This window comes from Mesocricetus auratus, unplaced genomic scaffold, assembly GCF_017639785.1.
Source record: "Mesocricetus auratus isolate SY011 unplaced genomic scaffold, BCM_Maur_2.0 Super-Scaffold_6730, whole genome shotgun sequence".
Taxonomy (NCBI): domain Eukaryota; kingdom Metazoa; phylum Chordata; class Mammalia; order Rodentia; family Cricetidae; genus Mesocricetus; species Mesocricetus auratus.
The window spans coordinates 64,357,187-64,381,254 of record NW_024429184.1 but is presented as its reverse complement, the minus strand read 5'-3'; the positions used below and the strand labels follow the sequence as shown (position 1 = coordinate 64,381,254).

Genomic DNA, 24,068 nt, shown 5'->3' with positions numbered 1-24,068 from the left:
TGACAGCATAAGAATGAGAATTGAAGACTTTCTCTTCTTTCCAGTGGATGAAGGTGGCTGCTGTAGCATCAGTGGTAAAGGAGTAAAATAAATGAGTGTAAGCAATACTTGGGAAATAAATTAGCCAGCTTGATAGGGTTGGAAATGCTGAAGAAGGGATTTGAATGTAACATAAAAATCACAATCATTTAATGTTATAAATTCAGTTTTCTAAAGACTTTAGTGTGAAGATGAAAATAATGCTATCTAAAAAAGGCCTAATATATTTATTAAATATACTTACAAGATAAATATGGATAGAAGCTCTGGGAATGTTGATAGCTTCCAAGAGAGGGTGCTTTTGTTTTTCCTTTCTTTTTATATCCTCACCTGTCCCAGGTACCCTGTCCACCCTCCATAGCGCTCACCCCTACATTAGTCGGCTAACTTAACCTGTTTGCATACCTACAGGTTACTGGCGGTCTCCTGTAGAGGAATGAAGGTGTATTTCAAAGAGAGAATAGGGAATAATAGACTAATGAGGCATGCAATTCAAAGAGTTGTAAAACAAAGGTCATTAAAGAAAGACTTGGCAAAACTACAATAAAAAAGGTTTTAATTAAAATACTAAGATGTCAATGGTGTCCATTTAGTAGATCAAGTTGTCATTTTAGGTTGACTATATTGAGAAGTGTTATAGTGATGGTTTTGAGTAGATGGAAAAGTAAATGGTACAAAATTGGATAAAGGACCCTTGGTTGCCTGAATGGGTCTTCCAAAGAAAGGGGCATATTTCTTCTTGCCAATGGCCTTTAAAGGCCTGTGGATCTCAAGGAAAAGCATGCTGGATAACAGCAGCTTAGGTCCAAAAATTAGTTTCCTAGAGTTTTGTAGTGTGTGATCTTGTCACCTCCCCCATCTTCCAGAACACAACAAAACCTGAGAATTAGAGCCCGATAGAGACAAGAATTGAGATATACAAAACAAAGAACAGAAAGAGAACCTCTTCTTCTATTTCCAAGATCCTTACCAAGGGGATATGTCAAAGTCAAGAGGCTGAGTCCAGATCATAACAGTGTGTTCTCACAGTCACTTACATGAAAGTTGTTGTCATGGATTTGAAGAGTAATACGCATAGATGACTAATGCCTGAATGAGCCCAGTGATTGATTGTTTGTTATATGTCACAGAATTTTTAATTAATGAAAATAATTCTCAGTGAAATTTTTGTAGGAATTCACTATACATAGTTAAGTTACTTCTAAGTGTTCTGGGAGAGTGTATACACAAGAAAGGGATGTGAGCAGGAAATGAGTGGCAATGGAAATAATTATCTGAGGCAATTCATTGAAGAACATACTATGTGCGACACTGCGTATGCCAAGACTTGATGCTAACATTTTTGTATAAACAGTGGTTATGTTGTTTGTGGATTGATTCTCTTTAATGAGAAACTGTCCAAAAGTTCTCTGATTCATTTGTAGAGCATAATCAAATGCAGGTTAGTGAGGCAAGCCTACTTTAAGACCTCAGAAATAATTATTATATTAAAGTCTAATGTAATCAAAGTTGAACTTAAAACAAAAATATCTAGGCAAACATTTATGCCTTCTTTTTTTTTGTATGTCTAGCATGTCTTAAATATTCTAGAAAACATTCATGCTAGGTAGCTGCTGCTTTCTGCTGAGTGCCTGCCAGCTGTCTAATTGGGCAAATTCATGAAAATAGACAAAGTGGTGCTGGACCTAGATGGAGGCTATTTCAGATACAAAGCTAACACTGTGAAAAAATTGGTAATGGTATCTCAAAGCACCCTTATAGCCATACTCTCATGGCAGGACTGACTGCCAACTCCCTCAAAATGAGAGCTACCCCGGGGGAAGAGGGAATCATAGGATCGAAGACAGATCAGGCACAAGAGTGACCTCGAATGATCTAAAGGGATAACACCAATTGGCAAGCTAAGCAATAGTGGAGAGACCACCTCGAATGCCCATTCCTGATAATGAACTTGATGTCTATAACCATCTGGGAGCCTTCATCCTGTGACTGATGGAAGCAGAGGCAAACACACAATCACTGAACTGAACCCAAGGACAGAGAGAGAGGAGTGATGAGCAAATTGGCAAAGAATGGGCTGGCAAAACCAGCAGAGACAGCTGATCTGAACAGCTCCACTGTCGCTCTTGGACCCCAGAGCGACAGTGGAGAGGCCAGCATGGGACTGATATGGACCCCCCAAATGTGAGTGTCAGCGAGAAGGCCTGAGCAACCTATGGGGCCCTGAGCTGTGGATCAGTGTCTATCCCTGGAATACAAACAGTCTTCGTGTGCCTTTAGCACAAAGAGGGATGCTCTCTCAGCCTGGACTCTTAGGGGAGTGCCTGGACCCTACCCAGAGTGAAATGACAGACTCTAGATATCCCCTATGTGGAAGGATTTGGCAATAGGGTGGGAGGGTGGGGGGGAAGGGGAGTGCGGGAGGAGGGGAGAGAGGGAACTGGGATTGACATGTAAAACAAGCTATTTAAAATTTATAAAAAAATGAGAGCTACCATGGGCAAGAAGAAAATCACTGGGACATCAAAGATTAAGTCATTTGTGAAAGTGTATAGCCACACTCACCTCAAGCTCACAATGGACTTACTATGTGGGTATCCACTTGGACAAAACTGTTGTCAACAAGGATGTTTTCAGAGACCCAGCTCTGAACACAGGCCAATTGGGAGGCCAATGTCAGGTTTGAGGAGTGATACACACCAGGAAATAATAGGAGATTTTTCCAGAAACTTCAGTTTTAGGTATATTTTTATTTCCACCTCTTTTAAAGCTACGTATCTTCTAATCTACATCTATAGAAAAAGGTAGAAGATATTATTGTCTTGTCTTAATATTTAACTTAGTTCTTAACATCTGACAACTATGTGAAAAGTATAAGGATTTGTTTAAAGGTGGTTAATAAGGGTATACTAGTGTATTACATTATTTATGTATTTCAGTGATGACAAAATTGGCAATAACTAGACTTTAGATTGATATTTTTTCCTTATAGCAAATTAGAAACAGTATATCAGTCACTATTTGTTGCCTGAACAAATATTTAGGTAAAACTAACTTGCAAGAGGAAGGAATCATTCTTGCTCATGGTTTCAGAGTTTCCATCCATAATCTGCTGGCTCAGTCTCTTTGAAGTTGTGCTGAAGCAGGAAAAATGTAGGGGGGAATGTGTGACAGGGGAAGCTACTTACCTAAAGATATCCCCAATGCCATAGAGACATAGAGACAAAGAAAGGAAGATGACAGGGGTAAACTATACCTTCCAAAATCACCTCTAACAACCTACTTTTTCCAGTCACACCCATCTCATAATTCCCATCAATGTCCAATGAAGGAACTGAATTATAAAGCCATCAGTGCACTTACCCAATAAAGTAAGAGACCCCAAGATCTAGTCACCTCCTCAAAGTTGTCAGCTGATAAGTAACTTTTAGTACATTACCTTGCAGGGGGAATTTCACATTCAAACAATAACAGGTTTTCAAAGAGTGACTAATTCAGAGGGACTAAGGAAATCACATATGTTGAGACATAGAGATGGAAGTAAATATGCATTATTTACACAAAGATAGAGAAATTAATGAGATTCAGTGTGTGTGTGTGTGTGTGTGTGTGTGTGTACCTGTGGAAGCCAGATGATAACCACTTTGGGCTTTTTTGGGGGTGTGTGGGGGTGAGGGGATAGTCTCTGAGTTGCCTTATACCTCATGAAGTAAATGAGATTGCTGCTTCAAGTTTTCACCTATCTCTCAGCATTATAAGTGCATGCTACCATGCCTGACATTTTACAAGTAGATGCTGAGGGCTGAACTGATGTACTCACACTTGAAAATCAGTCATTTCATTGATGGAAATGTCGCCTCAACCAATTGCAGAATTTTTTACAAACAAGAACTGACTATTAGGCCTGGGGTAAAGCTCAGTGGTAGTGTTTGCTTAGCATGCTTGAGGCAATAAGTGTTTATTATATTTGTTTTTCTTATGTGAACTGAATTCAACTGTATTTCTTATAGATGAGAGGAAATTAAGAGGATCCTATATCTAAAGTAAGGTTTCTAGAGAGATCAGTATGACCCCTCTGGATATATTTCATTAGCACATATCTTCCAACATCTAGAGTCCATTAAGGGTACTCATATAATTGAAGTCAATGTATAGTGTTAGTGTTATTTGGGTACCACTTATACTTGTTTGTGTGACTCTTTACAATATAACATTCTTTCCTTCAAATTTGCAAAATTTCATTTTGTAATGACCCAAACTTAAGTTACTATCAAGTAACTTACCAAATCTCTACTTTTGACATAATTCATCATGTGTTAGTTTTTACCCACTGGTTGTGTATAGATTTGGGATCTAGTAACAATTTTGAGTAGAGAGTTAGTTGAATGAATGGATGTTAGCTTTGCCTCCAACTTCAAATATCCACGAACCTACAAACAGAGAGCAGTAAGTAGAGGACACAAGAGTGGGAGCACCAACAGTGAAATTTATGCTTCAATGGCTGATACTAAGAATATGTGCACATGAACTTCAGACTCCTGTGGCTTGGTTACTGAACACCATATTATCAAATTTAGTATTTGTTGCCTTTTCTTGAGTTCAAGAAATCAGACTTGTGTCAGGTCACTTCGGGATCACTTCGGTTGTGAAACACACTGGATATTTGTGCCTGTGAAGTGAAGATCAGATAAGGCAGTGCCCTGCTGCATTGCTTTAAGGAAACAATGCTCTGATGTGGTGCTGTTCGCAGGGTTTCTAATCCAGACTCATCACTTCCCACACTGGTAACACTAGTAACTAGTATTACTAGTTTTTTAATTGCTATGACCAAATGCCAGAGAAAAGCAACTTCAAGAAAGAAAGGTTTATTTTAGCTTACAGTCTCGGTAGTTTCCGTCCACAGGAGGCTGATTCCATTGCTTTTAAGCCTGGCAAGACAGAAACATCATGGCTGGAAGGTATTGCTCATCATTTGGTAGCCAGTAAACAGAGAAAGAAATGTCAACAAGAAGGCAAGATATATTACATTTTAAAGGTACACACCTCCATCAGTCCATGCATCTATTAGCTCATCAGTGGATTTATATGTTGATGAAGCCAGCAACCATTATCCAATCACTTCCCCGAAACCCTACCTCCAAATATTACTACATGTGGGACCAAGTCTTTAATGTATGACTTTGGAGAACATTTCAAACTACATCAGTGCATACAAAATTAAGAACTAATATCAGCCTATAGCTTGAAAACTTCTAGAAGCTGAAGCAACATATCAGAGAGATACAAACACACACACACACACACACACACACACACAATGTGACATCTCTCAAAAAAAGATGCAAGAGCCAGTGGGTGAATAAATATCTAAAATTGGATATTGATGAAAAATGATATGCTTAAGATTTACATCATAGGTAATGTTCTGATTATTAGGAGTCAGAGTGATAAGGAAGTCTTCAGGAACAATAATGTTTGAGTTGACCTTGAAGGAAATATGAGATGTTTGTGAGGGGGAAAATCATGAGAGATCTTTGCAGGTATCAGAAAACTCAACAAGAACACACAAGCTCTAGAAAGCAAAGAATTTCAGAATAAGTTCATCATGAAAATATAAAAAATATTTTGCCACCAAACCAACGTGGTTTAAACGAATGCTATCATATTGGTTATTTTCCTTGTTGTAATGACCAAATATTTAGCAAAAAGAAACTCAAGCAAGGAAGGGTTTACTTAAGGTTCAAGTTTGAGTTGCTATAGTCCTCCACTGTATGGTAGATATAGCTGCAGGATAATGAAGTGACAGTCACATTCTGTTGGCAATCAGGAAGCAAAAAAAAAATGGAAAATATGGTCAGGCTATCAAAATTCAAGGATAGTTTTCAGCAATTCTTGTAGCAAGGCTCCACTACCTACGAGTTCTACAGACTTCCAAAACAGTGCCCAGTGATCAGACACATGAGGCCCTGGGGAACATTCCACATTCAATGCACAACAATAGTGTTTTAATTTTACTATTCTTTCCTGCTGCTTCTAACCACAGTGAAGTTACCACATCTTGAAAGAAGAGATGCTGGCTGAAATAAAGGAGATACAAACTCACTGGCTTCATGAAGTGGCAATCCATGGAAGTCTTAGATCAGGTTTGCTTATTAATGGAAACAACACACTCACGAATACAGAATGAAGTGGCACAGCTGCCTCACCCTCCACCTGGGAAGGATGGGGAAACTCCGCACCAGGTCGCCAACCCATGGTGTAAGGAAGTTCTTCACATTCAAAAGAGGGCATGTGACCCTCCCTCCTTTCTTAAGGGGTCACAGTATCCTCAGAGAAATCCACACCTATTGGGCTTACCCATTTCATTCCATTGGTCATTAGACCAAATGGCCAAATTCGCAGAACAGCTTCATGCTCCATAGAAAACCACTTGCAGGAAAAAATACAGCCATCTTATAGTATGTCCTGTGAAGAAAGCTAAGTACTTCTAAATTCCAGAAACTGCACATTGAGTCTGCAAGGAGAAGCTCTTCCGAGGCTTAATCACAGACCATAGTCAGAGTGAAACACACAGTTGTTAGGAAAGTACCCTGTTGGCAACAGATGAAAGACAGAAGTCCACAATCTTATACAGTAGAGGGATAGAGAAACAAAATTAGGTCAGAAACAATTGCTCTCCATCATTCCTCAGGATAGATATTCTGGTAGATGTCCAGATAGATTAGAGGTAAAAACGGTGAAAAAAATCTTTCCTTAAAAGCCAACTTGAGGACTGGAGAGATAGCTCAGATAAATATGCTTGCTTAAGCTTGATGACTTGAGTTTGATTCCTAGGATATACTAAGTAGAAGTTGAAGTAAATAGTAGAAGGAGAAAAGTGACTTCTGTAAGTTGTCCTCTGACCTCTACATGGGCAACATGACACCTGCATGAGCATGAGCAACATGCATGTCCATGTACAAACACACTAAATAAATAGATTACAATAATGATGATGATGATCGTTTGTAAAAATAGATCATTTGGCTATGAATGTCCATCCCACATTCATAGAAGTCAGAGGATCAGAATAGATGGGGTAAAACGAATTGTCAGTTAGGTGACTTATTGATCACCTCCAAGCTCCCCGAAATCCCATGTGACATAGAGATGGGCCAGCAGCTACTATGTACCTTGTGAAGAACGTGGAACTTCAAAAGGAGCTGAGAGTACTGGCTCTGTTGTGGTAAGGAACAAAAATGACCAACAGTTGTCACAGCCTGGGTCAGAGGGCAGAGGTGGTTGATGGGACTTAAAAAGAGAAAACTGTGGCAGATTCCTTGAGTCAGAAAGCTCATACCCATGCTGAAAGCAAGCCATGACCATTAACCACTCTGGGAAGAGCTTTCCTCTCACAGATGGTGAGAAGCTCAAAAGACAGTCTCAGCATTCAGAGATGGATATCTGGCTGGATTTCCTTCAGGATGTGCAGCCCAGATGTTACTTTCAGAAGAAAGGGGGAGAGAACAAAACTTGCAAGAATGGCATTCTTACTGGGTATGTCAAAAATAGGTTAAAATTGGTAAAAGAAAAAATTTAAGCCAGCGAACAAAATGCCCAGCTATAGCAGCTTTAGGGGCTCGGCATCAGTGGTCAAAGGATTGAGAACAGAGACCATGAGCTGAAGGATACTGCATTGCTTGCCTATCCCAGTTGTACTTAATTTCAGTATATTGGAGATTGGATAAAACTGGCCTTCTAAAAAAAGAGCTCATGCTAGAAAATTTCCATAGATTTGGAGACTCATTAACATTTGTTTCTGAATGTGGGCAACACTAACACATTGACATCACATCTGGACATAGAGTCAAATGCTGTACATGAAAAGGTGTTGTTTGTAATTGCAAAAGTCCCCCAAGACAGCTTCATAAGAGATGATGGATGAGTGGTGAGGGCTTGTCTTCATGTGACATTAGCTAAGACATGGATGGAGTACATCTGGAGATCCTGAGCTAGGACAGTGTAGGGCAAAGTGGATCATGTGCTGCTTTGATGTCCAAGCTGTGTTGGTGTGCGTGTGTGTGTGTGTGTGTGTGTGTGTGTGTGTGTGTGTGTGTGTGTGTGTGTGTGTGTGGTGTGTGTGTATTCCTTGATATCTGAGTGATGGCAGAAGCTCTTCTGTGTATATGATGTCTTATTGGTTGATTAAATAAAGCACTGTTGGCCAATAGGAAAGCAAGATAGGTTGGACTAGGTGTTGTGGAGGATTCTGGGAAACAGAGGCACAGTGAGTCATGATGTAAGACCTGGGAGAAGTAAGAGGTCCGGACACTTTTTTGGTAAGAGAAGATCATGTGAATATACTGAGATTAGCAGTTATGGGTTAATAATTAAGTCAGAGCTAGTCGATAAGAAATCAAAACCAACGGCCAACAGCTTCATAGTTAATATTGTGTCTCATGTGTTATTTGGGGGCTGAGACAACAGCAGGGCCAAGGTGGCTGGCTGGAAAACTACACGTTATATCCGAGCTGTGTGGTAGGTGTATGTGTGTTTGTGTGTGTGTGTGTGTGTGTGTGTGTGTGTGTGTGTTCCTTGATATCTAGCTGTGTGGTGGGTGGGTATGCAGGTGTGTGGTTGTGTGTGTGTGTGTGTGTGTTCCTTGCAGGGCTGCTACAAGATGATGTTACATTTTGTTAGCATGTGTTTGTGAAAAACATATATCTAATTTGAAACTCATAAAGTAAGTCATACTTTACTTACTGAATATGTTAACAATTGTGGTTAGAATTTAAGACACAGCACAAAGCAAACGTAGATGTAATCAAGACTGTAATACAAAGGAAAGTGAAAATTGGCATACAAAGATCTTTGGTAAAATCAATTGAAAGAAGCAAACATGGAATGTTTATTAAATCTCCTATGGAATAATTGGGTATATTATAAATTTAACCAAACATCAAATTTTGGTTAAACATTCTTCTTTTTAATTGTTTTATTTCACAACAATGGAATGGAATTCTCCCACTGACACACATACCTAGCCTCTACCAAACTTAAATTTAGAATTTTCCCTATCATTTTCAAAACAAGGAGAATAATGGAAAGAATAACTTGAATGGCCAGTGTCCAAAAATGGAATATGACAATCTAGAATTTTAATTATTTGGTTTTTTATATTTATTGGTATTTCTCAACTGATCTTCAGTTTAAGCTATTCAATGAAAAAATTATTTAACATGACATTAAGAATTTTATTCTTAGTAATTTTTGGAAAAGAAAAATTGATTTAATACTGTATTTGTTAGCTAAGGATGTATGACAAATTGCCATGTACTCATTAGCTTAAAACAACTGACACTTCTTTTTTCTTATTCTTTTAAAGACAGCATCTTTATTGATTCTCTGGGACTTTCACATCATGTACCCCAACCACATTACATTCCCAATCCTTCAATGTCCACTTCCAATCCTTGTGACCTCACCCACAAAAAATATAAACCTAAAAATAAGAATGAAAAAGCAAAACCAAAACCAAGTCTGATTTGTATTATCTATCTACTCACTGGAGTATGGTCAGACTCTCTTAAATGCGGCTGAGTCTTCCTGCCTGCACCCCTGACATTTCTTACTTCACAGTTTCTACAGGTAGAGAATCTGGGTACAGATTAGTAAAGTCCTGTATTTCACATGACTACAATCAGGGTGTCAGGTCAGGCAAACAAAGTAACCTCTGCCCAAAGTCACATAATTGTCCATAAAATTCAGGATCTCAAAACTTCCTGGACTCCAGACCTGAGATCCTAGCTATTTGTTTTCATCTATTGCATAATGTATATCAGACATTCAACAAATAATAAATTTACTTTAAAATTTTGACTTTGAAGAATGGCCTTTTATGAGTGGAGTTAACTAAATATACATTACTAAACACAGAATGTCAGTAAATGATAATTTATGCAACACAGACTTAAGAAACCTTCTTGAACTTACTTGAGTCTATACAAAGTTCAGTCTAACTTCAGATGATTTCTAGTTTTATTTCCCTAGTTAATTCTTGCTTTGGGAAAACCTAACAGACTCTCTAAGGGATTTACCTATAATATGCATCATCAATAACGTAGAGCTCATTGTGGCATCCAAATCATAGGGTTTGGATGATTACTTTTTTGTGCATTTGATATATAACTAGAAACTACTAATATTCTAAGGACAGTTCTAGAAAATAAGAACAAAGCAGTGACCTTGTTGTAAATTAATTAGTGAACAATGCAAGCAATAAGCAGTGATTGTGTAATGATTCCAGAAGATGATGTATATTACAGAGAGAAAGATGAATCTAAAGAAATAGAGGGTTCTGTCTTAGAATCCTAAAAGCCTCTTCCTATTAAAATGTAGTAGTGAACAAAGATTGAATGAAGGGAGCATGTATAGAGTGGACTACCTGGGAGTGGGGGAATTTTCTAGGGTGAGAGCAGAGAAAGTGCCAACTTGAGGATATCAAGACTCTTCAGTAGGTATAGAAGGGGCTAGGCTATTTTATAAAGACTGTGTTATGCAATCAATTGGTACTCATATATTTTATAGTTTGAGTCTTTCTTATAACAAAATACTCAGTTTTAAGAAACTAAAAATGTGTCTTGTAACATTATGCAGACTGAGCTAGTTATATTTAAATATATATATATATAATATTGTAACAACAATTACTGATTAAAGAAGCTAAGAATTTAAAAGGCAGAAAGGAGGGCTTGGAAATAGAAAAGGGAAGGAGGGAGTGTTGTCATTATATTATAATCTCAAAAGATTTAAAAAGTGTAAGAAACTATATCTACTTCAGGAAGTGAGGTGATATCCACGGGTAGCAACATGCCTTTTCACATCTTATTAAGATACAGTTCCATGGAGGTAGCTATCCAAGAAAATGGGATAAAACTTGAAATGGTCTTGTAAAATTTCATTGTGGGTAGCAATGCTCTGTGGCTTGAAGTGTAAAGGATGAGAAGAACACATGGATTGCAAGAAATCATCCCGACATGTGAAATGGCTTTACAGTGTGTCAGACATAGGGGCAGCATCTCGAATCACATGGTTTGCTTTTCAGTGATGAGAAAGGTATGTCCTGTACAGCTTTACACCTGTGGCACACCACCAGGGAATGTGAGTTGACAAACACAGCCAAAAGATATCAGCAGCAATTTTAGGATATGGCAAACCATGATCTTTTACATTTTTCTCCAAATTTGATTCTTTTTATTTGTCTCCAATGAATCAGTACCTGAGAAAAACAAAAGGAGTTTTAATTTAAAGGAAAGCCCTGACACTCAGACATTTAGCGTTATTTTTAGATTAGTCACACTGGATTTAATTTACCAAAAGTGTCCCATGCATAACATATATTTTCACCATTTTCTATGGACATTTAATTAACTTTTGCTTTATTGAAAGTATTCCATGAAGGGCTGAAAAATCTCAGGAGCAATAACACAAAACTCTGATATATTTTTCCAGCTATTAGATTAAAGCATTTCATAAGGAGGTCATGTTTTAAAAAGATGAAGATGAAATAGAGGAGAAATTTAGTCATAAATAAACAGGAGAATGGTTAGAACAAAAGGTACGCACACCATCAAGAGTTTAATGAAGGGAGAAATGGCAGGAGCCAAAGCCTAAGAAAATTTATATTTAAATCACTCATTTAAGTCTCACTGCACTTTAAATTAATGAAAAAACACACTGACATTAAGTTCTGACTTTATACCCACTAGTAGATTTGCGTTTGCAAATCTTTCTTTCTTTAGGTAGAGTCAATGCAAACTACAGGCAATCTTAGATCACTCAAAACTCAGCTGACAGGCTCCAGATTGCAGTGGTTAGTGTATGAATTTGTCACACTCTTACCAAAACAGTGACATTGAGATAGCATATTATAGAACCCAATGTCAGCATAGCCAAGGCAACATTGAGAAACCCTATTCCCCTCCCAAAAACAAAAAACAAAACAAAAAGAATAAAAATGAGCCAAATTAATATCTGGACCAAAATATATCAAGAAATATGGCACAAGGTAAAATTACTTGTATATGATCCATGTTCATCAGCAATCAACAAATTAATAAAAATATGCCTACAAAATTCCCAACTTAGGAAATGTATTTGTTTTTTTTCATGTCACTGTAACAAAATACTTGACTGAACCAGCTTAATAGGGATAGATTTCTATTAGATTACAATGTCAGAAGATTCAGCTCATCACAGTACGGGAGGAACAGTTTGTGCCACAGCAGGCTAGAAAGCAAGGAATGGAGAATGGCAGGACTCTACTTGATTTTTCCTTTTTCCTCTTTGATCTCATCTGAGACTCCAGCTAATGTGCTAATGATATTTATATTTATGACAGCTCCTTTCCTGTCAATCAATACTTTCTAGAAATATCCCTGAAACACACAGATGTATCTTAGCATCTCCTACGGATTTTAAACTTCAATATCTTTGACATGCAGATTACCTTTGAAAGTCCACTGCTTGTCAATTTGACACCAAACACATTGCTGTAAATTATATTCTACGTTGGGGACCTTAAAAGTCTCAAATCCATAAGCTAATGTAAAATGCATTTACTCTGTCTTCAAGATCCTTAGTTTTAACAGTTTTAACATTCTTCAACCTTCAAAGTTCTGAGTCCCTGAGACTCGGCAAATTATTAGCTGTGAGATTTGTAAGCTACACCTCCCCACACATACACTTGAAATGTCAGCAGCAAGTTGTATACTTCCAGTATAGTGTCATAGTGTAAATCAATCCCTCTATAAATAGGAGGAATGGGAGAAATGATCAGATCAAAGCAACACAAGAATCAAACAGACAAATATTAGATAGTGTAGCTCCATGTTGGGCACCTGGATCACAAATTCTAATGTGTAGTTCAATGGGATTAAGTTCTACCTCTATGGCCTTGCTGTATGCAGGTCCTACAGGTTTGTCTCCTCTGTAGCTGTCCTTAGTAGACATTCCATATTCTTCTTGTCTCCCACGTCCTAAAGTTTGCACTATGGCTTAGGTTTTAGCCTCATAGCTTCATACACTAAATCCTTTCCGTTATGCTGTGTATATGGTTTGCCTTACCAAGTCATTAAATTTTGGATGGAGGACTTCATGGTCCTTGCATTCTGCACACCTTCAAATTAAGAGCCATATGAATGATGCCAGGTTACCACTAGTTTTGAGTATTATCAGATCATGGCCAAAGTGGCCAATAAGTGTTAGTGTGACTAAACCTTGGGAAAGCCTATGTAAGCAGGGTGTCCTGTAACTCTAACTTATTAAGGGAAGGTCTTTCAAGTGGATATTCTCTTTTATACTCCAATTATATCTTGTGACTGATGGGGTCTGTCTGTCCAATTTCTTATTTTCCTGGTGCTAAGTATTCATGATCTCTATAATGGTGTTAATATCTTTAATGAACATACCTTCCTTGTCCACAACTTTTAAGCAGCTCATTTTCTGCAGAGATAGTATACTCAACAAATCTTTCTTCTCTGCTTTTTCTTTCATTTTTCATCACAAACCTTACATGAAGCAGCAAACAATAACCATGCCACAGTCTGAATCCTGCACTGTCTTGTGTTTCCTTTGCCAGATTAATTAGTCCATTACATTTAGGCTAGGTCTCCTACAGATCTTTAAGACATTAATAGATGTTGAGACTATTATTTTGCTCCACCCTCTGCCCTCTGCTTGAGGTGAGTGTGGGCTCTGCTCGGTCCCCAATTCCTGCTATCACCCTCTCCTTGGATCTTCCTGGGCCTGCTCCTCAAGTAGAGCAGACCTGCCCCGGCATGAAGGGGCACCCTGAGTCTGAGCACACCTGACTTTTGGCCCCCATCTGCCCTCTGGCCAATGCCTTTGCTTGAGTGAAGAGAATACAGAAAAGGCCAGACCATCCAGAGTTGCAGACAAAGAAGTCTTGGCCCACATACACCACCGGGAGACTAGAGGAGAAGGAGAGACCCCACCTGCACCCATTTGAAGAAGGGTTGGGAAGACGACAGTACAAGAAAACACTCAACAACAGAAAGACCAATATGGCACCATCAGAATCTAGAGACTCCATACCAACAAGACTTGAAAAGCCCAATGTAGATGAAGCAGAAGAGAAGGACCTTAAAAACTATTTTTTGAAGATGATAGAGACCCATAAAGAGGAAATGAGAAAATCCCCTAAAGAAATAGAAGAAAAAACAATACATGAAATGGAGGAAGAGATTATTATTTCTTTTTAAATGTTTTTGGTGAGATGTAACATGAATGGCTTTGAGTCTAGTTATAGACATACCCCTTGTTATCCTCCGCCTACCCTTGAAACCTCATGACAACAGTCTTTACTGTTCGTTTCCATGTTGCCATCCTAGATTTTTAAGCTCCCATCAGAACTTTCCTCTAAGCTGCATTCACAGCATTTTAAGCTTTATCCAGTCAAATTTTTTCAATTATTTCCAATACCTCTTGCAAGTTATATTCCAAGTCTTGCCTTAAGTATCACATACTCAGGCACAATATCAGCAATGACACCACTTCTCTGAGACCAAATTTTCTGTATTAGTTATGCTTGCATCACTGTGACAAAATACCTGAGAGGGGAGAAGAAACTTAAAGGAATAAAAATTTATAATTGCTAGTGGTTTAGAGGATTCTGTTCATTGTGGCAAAGGAATGTGTCAAAATGATTCCGTTCACATCATGGTGTGCCAGCAAATGGAAGCCATGACTGCGGCTGACCCTGGGAAACAAAGTAGATATGGGGAATGCTGGCACTCTGCTCATATTCTCCTTTCCCCCATTTACCCCAGGTCTTCAGAAGGTGAGACTGCACTCCTCATGTGCAGAGTATATCTTTTCCCATTTCGTTGATCCTCTTAGGACATATTCTGACAGACACACCCAGAGGTTGTACCTCTCTGGGGTTTCTTAGCTGACTCTAAATTCATTCAGTTGTATATGATACCTGTAGTGGCTGAAATAATATTTTTAACAATATAACACTTCCTGGTAGTACCAGTAGTCATTTCATGGTCACCTCATAGAAATGAAAGGTGCTTCTGAAAACAGAGATTATTGGAAGATATTCCTTGTATGACCCATTTAACTAGAGAAAACATCCTAAGGAAAATGAAACTGGCAACCACATTTTAACTAAAATAGTACGTTTTTATAAGATTTTTACAAAAATTTCATTTTTTTAAATTATAATACACTTAATACACTTTACACACTTGTTAGTGTGGAGATTTGACTGAAAATGATTCCCATAAGTTCTTATATTTGAATGCCTGCCTCTCAGTTGGGAGCTGTTTGGAAAGAATTCAGAGGTGTGGCCTTGTTGGAGGAGATGTGTCACTGTGGGTGGGCCTTGAGGTTTAATAATCACAGCTTTTTTCAAATTAGCTGTCTCTGCCACATTGTTGCTGTGTCGCAAGATGTGAGTTCTCAAACACTCTGCCAGTGCCATGCTTGCTGTCTGCTGCCATAACCCCACCATGGTGGTCATGGGCTCACCCTCTGAAAATGTCTCTAAATTGCCTTGGTCATAGTGTCTTATCACATCAATAGAAAAGTAACTGAAGTGCAATACATTTTATCCACCGTCTTATGAAGATTTGATAATTTACATAATCCTTTTATTTTTGGTGAACTGATCTACCCCCGTGAATGCCTAGCATCCTCGCCTTACTTGGGTTTGTACTTTGGGCATTTTGCCTAATGCCCCTCACTCTGTTTTCTAAGGGAACACTTTCCACCTAAGTCTCTCCCAATAGACCCTCTGGTTCCTGATGCCTCTTAACTGCTCTTGTCTTAAAATTTTTGTGTTTGTTATGACATGTCATGACTTGAATGTGGGTTACACCTCAGTTTTCCATTACAAAAGGCCAGTTTGTTCATGTAACCTGTACTGAACAAAATTCACATGCTAGGACTCTTGTAAAGGAGAAGTATACACAGTTCATAAAAATCAATGGTCAGATTTTCAGAAACTAACCTATATTTCAAGAGGTATAAGCCAGTTCTTTGGTATATACAAAATTATCTCTTGAACTTATAGTTGCTGAAAGTGAAGAGAAATAATAGTGTTCTGATACAGGAACCCTGCTTTGAACCGTATTTGGGTTTAATTTGTTTCAAGAACTAGCGTTTTCTTCCTGGTTAGAAGAAGGAAACTATTCCCAGATGTCTTACTTGTTCTGACTAAATGAAGGAACTTCACAATTTATGTAACAGTCAGGTCAATTAACCTAAAACTTGTGATTTGCTTACAGTCTTAGCAAAAATATTCCAGTATACACAACCTCATAAAAAATTAGGTTGTTCTATAGATTGTTCCATTCACAGCAATCATATAAGGATTGTTAGCTAGAAAGAATATATCAGTATCTTCCTTTCACTTTCCAGTTAACAGCAAAAACCAAAAATGCACAATGTAAACATTTCCTTTATCTTATGAGTTTAGTCTTCTTCTTTTGTTTATTGATTCATTAGCTGAGGAAATTAAATACTCTTTAATCAGCTTCTTCTTAGAGCATTAAAATGGGAAAGCTTAATATAGTCTTTAAGTTCCACAAAACTTATTTCCAAATAAAATTCTATTTTATATCTGTTAAGCTACCATTAGTCTAAAACTTGAGACTTGTAATTTCTGTTCACTACCAATTTGTTTTAACGATTTAAGGATTTATTTTATTTTTTATAATGACAAAATCTAAAATATTTTAATGCTTTTCAAAATTATAAGCATTAAGATAAATTTTATTTTTACATAAAAACTCAGTAGAAAACACAGGTTTCTATACATGCACTCACACACGTATTACACTTACCGCAGTATGTCAGTTTTTTTACACTTTTTTATTACTTTAATTTTAAATAGCTTGTTTCACATGTCAATCCCAATTCCCCCTCCCTCCCCTCCTCTCCCAACCCTCCACCATCCCCCCAAGCCTTCCACATAGAGGATATCCAGAGTCTGCCATTTCACTCAGGTCAGGGTCCAGGCACTCCCCTAAGAGTCCAGGCTGAGAGATCTTCACTCTTTGTGTTATGGACACACAAAATCTGTTTGTATGCCAGGGATAAACACTGATCCACTGCCCAGAGTCCCATAGGTTGCCCAGGCTTCCTCACTGACTCTCACATTCTGGGGGTCTGGATCAGTTCCATGCTGGCCTCCCAGCTGTCCGTCTGGGGTCCAAGAGCTCTCCCCTTTTCAGATCAGCTGTCTCTGCTGGTTTTGCCAGCCCATTCTTTGCCAATTTTCTCATTGCTCCTCTCTCTGTGTCACTGGGTTCCATGGTTTCAGTTCAGTGTTTAACTGTGGGTGTTTGCCTCTGCTTCCAGCAGTCACTGGATGAAGGGTCTAGGATGGTATTCAGGGTAGACATCAAGTTCATTATCAGGAATGGGCATTTAAGGTGGTCTCTCCATGGATTTTATTATTTTTATAAACTCCTTTTTGTGAAATTGGTGCACAGACAAAAATGCTGAGGTCATATTTCAGGTATGACTATGAAAATGGAGAAGCTTTCTGTGCTCATATGGTTTCTCTGTTGCCATCCCATCATGTCCCCTTCTCTCTATTGCAGTATGTGCCCGCAAATTGACTTATGCTGCATTCCCTTTCCTTTCTCTCCCTTTTTTGGAATTGCAACTGTCTCACAAAACCAAAATATTTCATACATATTTTATTTGATCTTGTCTAATTTCTGGTGTTTTCTTAACATTTGCTTTATTTTTAATAATTTACCCAGAATGTGTAACATCTGTTCAAAACATTTGACCAAATCAATTTTATTGATATAAATCAACAAACCAATTGCAGTGCAGGAAACACCACCATGTAATTCTTCAACTCATCAATGAATCACTGTGAAGAGGCTTACACTTGAAAGGCTTTTAATTTTTCTGCAAAGTTCCTTGAAACAGATGTGAAAATTCACTCATCTCCCACACTGTCTAGTTCAAACAGCTGTAATTATTTCATGGATTACTCTCAAATGAAATGAAAGTCCTGAGATTATTTTATCTAAGCAGCTGCTATTTTCTGACATCAAACACCATTTTGCTTGATTAGTTCTTGGTTATTTGCCAGTTAATAAAGATAAAATGCCTGTACCCTGAGTGGTAAATTAGTCCATTCTTCTCAGCAATATTCTTGGGACTCAAAAGATAGGCCACAGTTTTATAAGCTTTGTTTAAACATAAATTTCTCCGTTGGGTTTTCTATTGGGGGAAAAAAAGGCTAACACCCTCTCAAAAGTTTAAAATACAGCATTCATATGACATGCTTATCTTTTCTCATGGTGAAAGTTAAGTGAAAGAAGTATTGATGCTTGAGTTTGCCTAGGGATGTAAACTGAGAGGTCTCCTCACCTAGTTAGTGTACAGCTCCATTCTGAACCATCAACCCCAGTCTCGATGGGGTCATCTCGGTGGGTATCTTGCAGGCAGCATGTGTGAAACCACAGGTATTACCTTTTCAGTCTCCCTGAGATGTGAGTACATGGAGGAACTTGCTCAGATATCACATTCAGTTGGGCAGTTAGTCTTCACATCGTGTTGGACTGCCTCTGCTTTGTAATATGCTTGTTTCTCTTTTAGCTGCTTCTCTCTTCATACTGGCCTCAGATAACACACCGATGACCCAGGCTTTCTGATGACTAACTCTGTTTTAAATTTAAGTTACCAAGCTTAAGAGATCTATAAAACAAAAACACCACTAACCTATAAACCCTACTTTCCCAATGATAAAACTTCCTGGAATTCTGGGGGCTGTTGTTCATATAAGATAGCAAGCCACATATTTTCACTTCTGTAAACAAGCTATCATAAATAAATGTGCTTCAATCTATGGTAAGTCAGGATACAGCCAGGTGGAAAATCCAAACAGAGATACAGGAGAAGAGCAGAGTCTTGGCGACGCTAGCAGCTTCCCAAGGAACAACATGCCAGAGCACCACCAATAAGCCACAGGCCATGTGGCAATACATGGGTTAATTTAAATGTAACAGCTAGCTAGTAATAAGTCTGAGCCATAGGCCAAAAATTTATAATTAATGTTAAGCCTCAGAGTGGTTATTTGGGAGCTGGCAGGTGGGAGAGAAACCTCCAGCAACAAATGATACCCAAAGGAGGGCTCTCAAATTTCCATAAGGTCTAAGAAATCTTTAAGAAGGGCTTCCAAACAAACAATAATGGATCCAAAAACGGCTTCCTAGCTATGCCTCTCATGTGGGCCACAGTACAGAGATGCTGAGGCATGTGGGTTTCAGCACAGCATGGCAGATTCCTGCAGCAGCACATAAAGGTTTCTCCAAGCCATGCAGCATGCTGGATTTAACCTTTGCTCATATGGTCAAAAAGGCTAAAAGATATACAGTAAAAGAGGTCAAGATGGAAATACCTCTCAACAGGTTCCAATGTGTTTTACTATGTGCATAGGCTTAAGAAAAATAGCAAATGGCTATAGGCCATTATAAAAAGAAATAAATAGTTTAAAAAATAAAATAAAGTGTTTAATGAGATAATAAAAGTAATATAAAAGAAAAAAGTCACATAAAATATGGGAAACACACAGAGAATCTGGATCGTGTATGTTATTTATTTTGATTTTGAAAAATTTGAAGACTAATGGGTTAGAGGCAGCTTCTGAGAGAGATAGGATTAAAATAGAGATAAAATATACTGACCTAAATATTTTTAAAATGTTTTAGTTTTAAACCAGAAATCAAAAAATATATTTGTGAAATGGAATGTAAAAGATGCATTGCTTTGGAGAAGTTTTGCTTTTGTTTCTACAGGAAATAAGAGGCTATAGATTCATTCCAGGTTAGGATGGACCAGCCTTGATCAAGGGAGACCTCCTGAACCTTGACAGGTGATACCTATCAATAAAGGATATAACTGGTCTTCCCAGGACTAGCCCATTATCTCAAATTTTCTCAGGGATCCTAAAGATACCTCACCCAGAGACAGTAGGTACAAATTCAAATTGTTTTTCTATTTCTGTTAAGTATATTTTTGTATATTGATACAAATTTAAGGTAATTGTTCTTATACTGCACATTTGCTTCTATTTTTGCCTAAGGTATTACCTATGCAGCTCAGACCTATACAGCTTATTTAATTATACAATATGAAGTTTTATTCCTTAAAAGCTATTCAGGCTAATAAAGAAATACAGACTAATGGTCACACATATCTATCAAACATATAGATGTTAGTTACATTTTCAGAATAAGACAGATATATATTTCAGATAGATAATAACCAAACACTTCAAAGACCTACAGAAAATGGCAATTAAAATGTTTTAAGTAGCTTGATCAGCCATCTCCAAAAAAATGTTTTAAGTACTTAGACTTTTTTTTTTCGACAATGAGACATGTCTGATCCTGGAAGCAGCAGTTACTTCAAAGAGGATGATGGGAATCGAAGAAACTCTTTATGGGGTTTGTTTTTAATGTGGTAAGGTTAGCCACTGGGCAAATAAACTGCTCTTGTCTTTGACTGCTGACAGTATGCTGTGTAAACTTGACATGAAGGATCCAGACAAAAATGACTGCTAAACTTTGCCAAAACAAGATGGGATGATTCTGCAGGGTTCTTGCTTCACATAAGAGTCTGGCAGACATTCTGCAGGTTACAGAGGAAAGCCACTGACAAACTTTGCTAATACAAGGCATAATAGTCCTTCAACTTTTCTACTTCACTGAAAAGTCTGTCAGCTACTTTAGGCCTATAGGCTGAAGATGGATGACCCAATGCTGCAAAGAAGTTTGGATGACTGTCCAGGTAGCCAAATGTCTCTGCCATTTCTAAAGTTTTGGAAGTTGCTTGCAATGTACTTCCTATTTACTCAGATAATATTATATCCTTCTGGGATCTTTGATGGAATTAAAAACTAGATAATTATAATTATAGTTTTCCTTACTAATGATAAAAGATAAATTAGATCTAAATCTTTAGACTCGCTAAGACAGGGTAGATGGCAGAGTATTTTTCTTTAATTTTGCCAAATACAAAAAGACTAAATATTGTAACTGTAATTCTTGGTTGCAAAGTAACTACAATGATCCTACTTGGGCAACTCCCTCCATTTTGGTTGAATTCCTACCTATAAAGAATAGAGGGAGCTGATTAATAAGACAGGAATGCTAGGAAAGGGGTCAAAAAATAATCCGATATCTCAAAGAAATTGTGATGACTATTTTATAGCTTTTGGTAAACAAAGAGGAAGAAACATGAATGTGTTTAGAAAGGGACGCTGGTGTAGGAATATATCAGAAGCTCAAGTGGAGATAATTGGAATAGTCTGTTGGAAAGGACTAACTGGGTAAAATCAAACGCTTTATAAGGAAAGGACATTAATGGCCCTGTAGTATTTAACTTGCCATCATGGACCATCTGTTTTCGTGACAGTTAGAATAAGTATATTATATGGGGCTCTTGCTTGTGAGACACCAAGAATATTTGTTTCCAATACTTGCTTAAGTTTTAACAGGCTTCTGTGCTTGCTAATAGTTGGCCCTATACAATTGTCTTTGATCTAGAAGCAAACACATAAACACAGTGGTGGAGGAAGTCATCAGCCAGATTTTGACCATTTGGAAGAGGAGAGGAAGTCAATCAGGAGTAGTTGGGGGTTTGGTAATAAGACCAGGGAGGTGGAACATAATCTGCATGATCAAAGTCCAGAAGTCGGTCTTCAGGAGTCTTTGAATGGAGTAGACTTTCCATGCAGTAACAGGGTCTGAGATATAGTGCAGGGTCAACAGAGAGGAATAGTTAGAGACAGAAGAAAGCTTGAATGTAAGCGATGTCTTACCATTTGCCTTGGCACTCTATGACGTTTTCTAAATCCCCAAAGATTCTAGGATCAAAGACATCATTTCAGACCATGGGTGATCATAATCCACTCCCCATTGTGACCAAGCAGTACTACAAAGGAAAACCAATTGCTTATGTTTAATATAATTCTCAGGATAAGCAATTGAATCTATAAAACAACCAAAATGAGAATCTTTAGGTAAGTAAGATTAAGAGGTACTCTCAAATTGGACTGGCACAAAGAAAAGAAAGAAACAAATATCCTTGTGAATTGAAGTTTCAACTTGGGAAGTATAGCTGAAGCCACAGAGGAGAGCATAGCTGAATCCTTACCATCCTATGGTTCAGCATGTCTGGAAAGACTTTTTCTTGTGGAATCACATTGCACAAGTACACAAGTGCAGGCAGCAATAGCTACCATGACTCCTTAGTGCAGTGGCGCTGCCATGTCCACAGGACAATGCTTTATCACAGTCCCCTCTTTAGTGCTGGTCTAGAGCCTTTTAGAGAGGCTGTATGATAGAGATGTCACCCTTATGATGCACACTCCACAGATTCTTACTCTCTACACTTGGGCTAGTTGTGCATGTTAACCACTGTCTACTGCATGAAGAAGCTTCCGCACGGGGACAGAGGGTGGGGAAGCTGCACTCACTTCAGCATGTAGAGTTCTGTGTTTACAAGGCAGTTTAATACTATGTCCATTTTGTACTTGGTTTACTTTGTGATACTGGTTGCAAAATACATCCTTTCACCAATATAATTTCATAAGCCTTAAAAATACTTGTGCTGCTATTAAGACTCGAGAGCATGTTGAGTGTAACCCTAACCCTAACCCTTTGTGGATGGATTAAGTGTGGTTCCTGGAGGGCTAATGTGGGCTTATTTACAACATCTACTTTCCTGGTAAACAGAACCCTCCCCACCAGAGATACCCCAGTAGCTGAATTTAGGCCCCTGTTTACCTGGTCGGAGCCCTTCTGTTAAGGACATTGTCACCAAAACAGCCATTTGGATGTCTGCTTTGGACCCACCTTTTGTCTTGCTCACTGATGCCTACGCTTAAACCTAAAATGTATACCTCTACTTAATAAACCTGATGCGGCTTCATACAGTCTGACCCTGATTCTTTTTTTTTTTCTTTCTTTCTTTTTTTGTCTTTTTTTATTTTTAAATTTAAATTAGAAACAAGGTTGCTTCACATGTCAATCCCAGCTCCCTCTCCCTCCCCTCCTCCCATGCCCTCCCACCAATCCCCTTTCTCCCCTTCCCCAATCCTACTCCTTTCCCCAGGGAAGGTGAGGCCCTCCATGGTGGGGTGTCCATAATCTGTCATTTCATCCAGGGCGGGGCCTAGGCCCTCCCCCAAGAGTCGAGGCTGAGAGAGCATCTCTCATTGTGGAATGGGCACCCAAAAGTCCATTTGTATGTCAGGGATAAATACTGATCTACTACCCAAGGCCTCACAGATTGCCTAGGCCTCCTCACTGACACCCACATTCAGGGGGTCTGGATCAGTCCTATGCTGAATTCCCAGCCATCAGTCTGGAGTTCAAGAGCTCCCCCTTGTTCAGGTCAGCTGTTTCTGTGGATTAAACAAGCCCAGTCTTGACTCCTTTGCTCATCACTCCTCCTTCCCTGTCACTGGATTCCTTGAGTTCATCTCAGGTTTAGCTGTCTGACCCTGATTCTTTAGCATAGTTTTACCTTGTTATGCCCAGTCCACAAGACTCCCAGAGCAACCATCGCTTGGGGCCCACTCACTGAATGCAAGGGTAAGGTTTCTTGATTGAGTTCAAGCCTAGGCAGGGACCTTGTCCCACAGGCTGACACAGCAGTTGCAGGAGAAGACCCTGAGTCTTTAAGCAAGAGGTATATAAGGAGGAAACCTACAGGATAGGGTGAGGGGTACAGGTTCAAATTTGATTGGTTGGGATGTCTAGTGGAAGATGGGGGATTTCCACAGGTTAATCTTTTTTTATAGCTTTTTTATCATTTTTTATTTTAATTTTAAATAGCTTGTTTTACATGTCAATCCCAGTTCCCTCTCCCTCCCCTCCTCCTGCACTCCCCTTCCCCCCCCACCCTCCCACCCTATTGCCAAATCCTTCCACATAGGGGATATCTAGAGTCTGTCATTTCACTCTGGGTAGGGTCCAGGCACTCCCCTAAGA

General features: G+C 38.5%; 1 protein-coding gene across 4 annotated transcripts in view; it reads left to right on the top strand.

Annotated features, from left to right (window-relative positions):
* The window catches only part of CUNH8orf34 (chromosome unknown C8orf34 homolog), a 383,946-nt gene that overhangs the window by 215,723 nt on the left and 144,155 nt on the right, over positions 1–24,068 (top strand). The gene's annotated exons all lie outside the window — the stretch shown is intronic.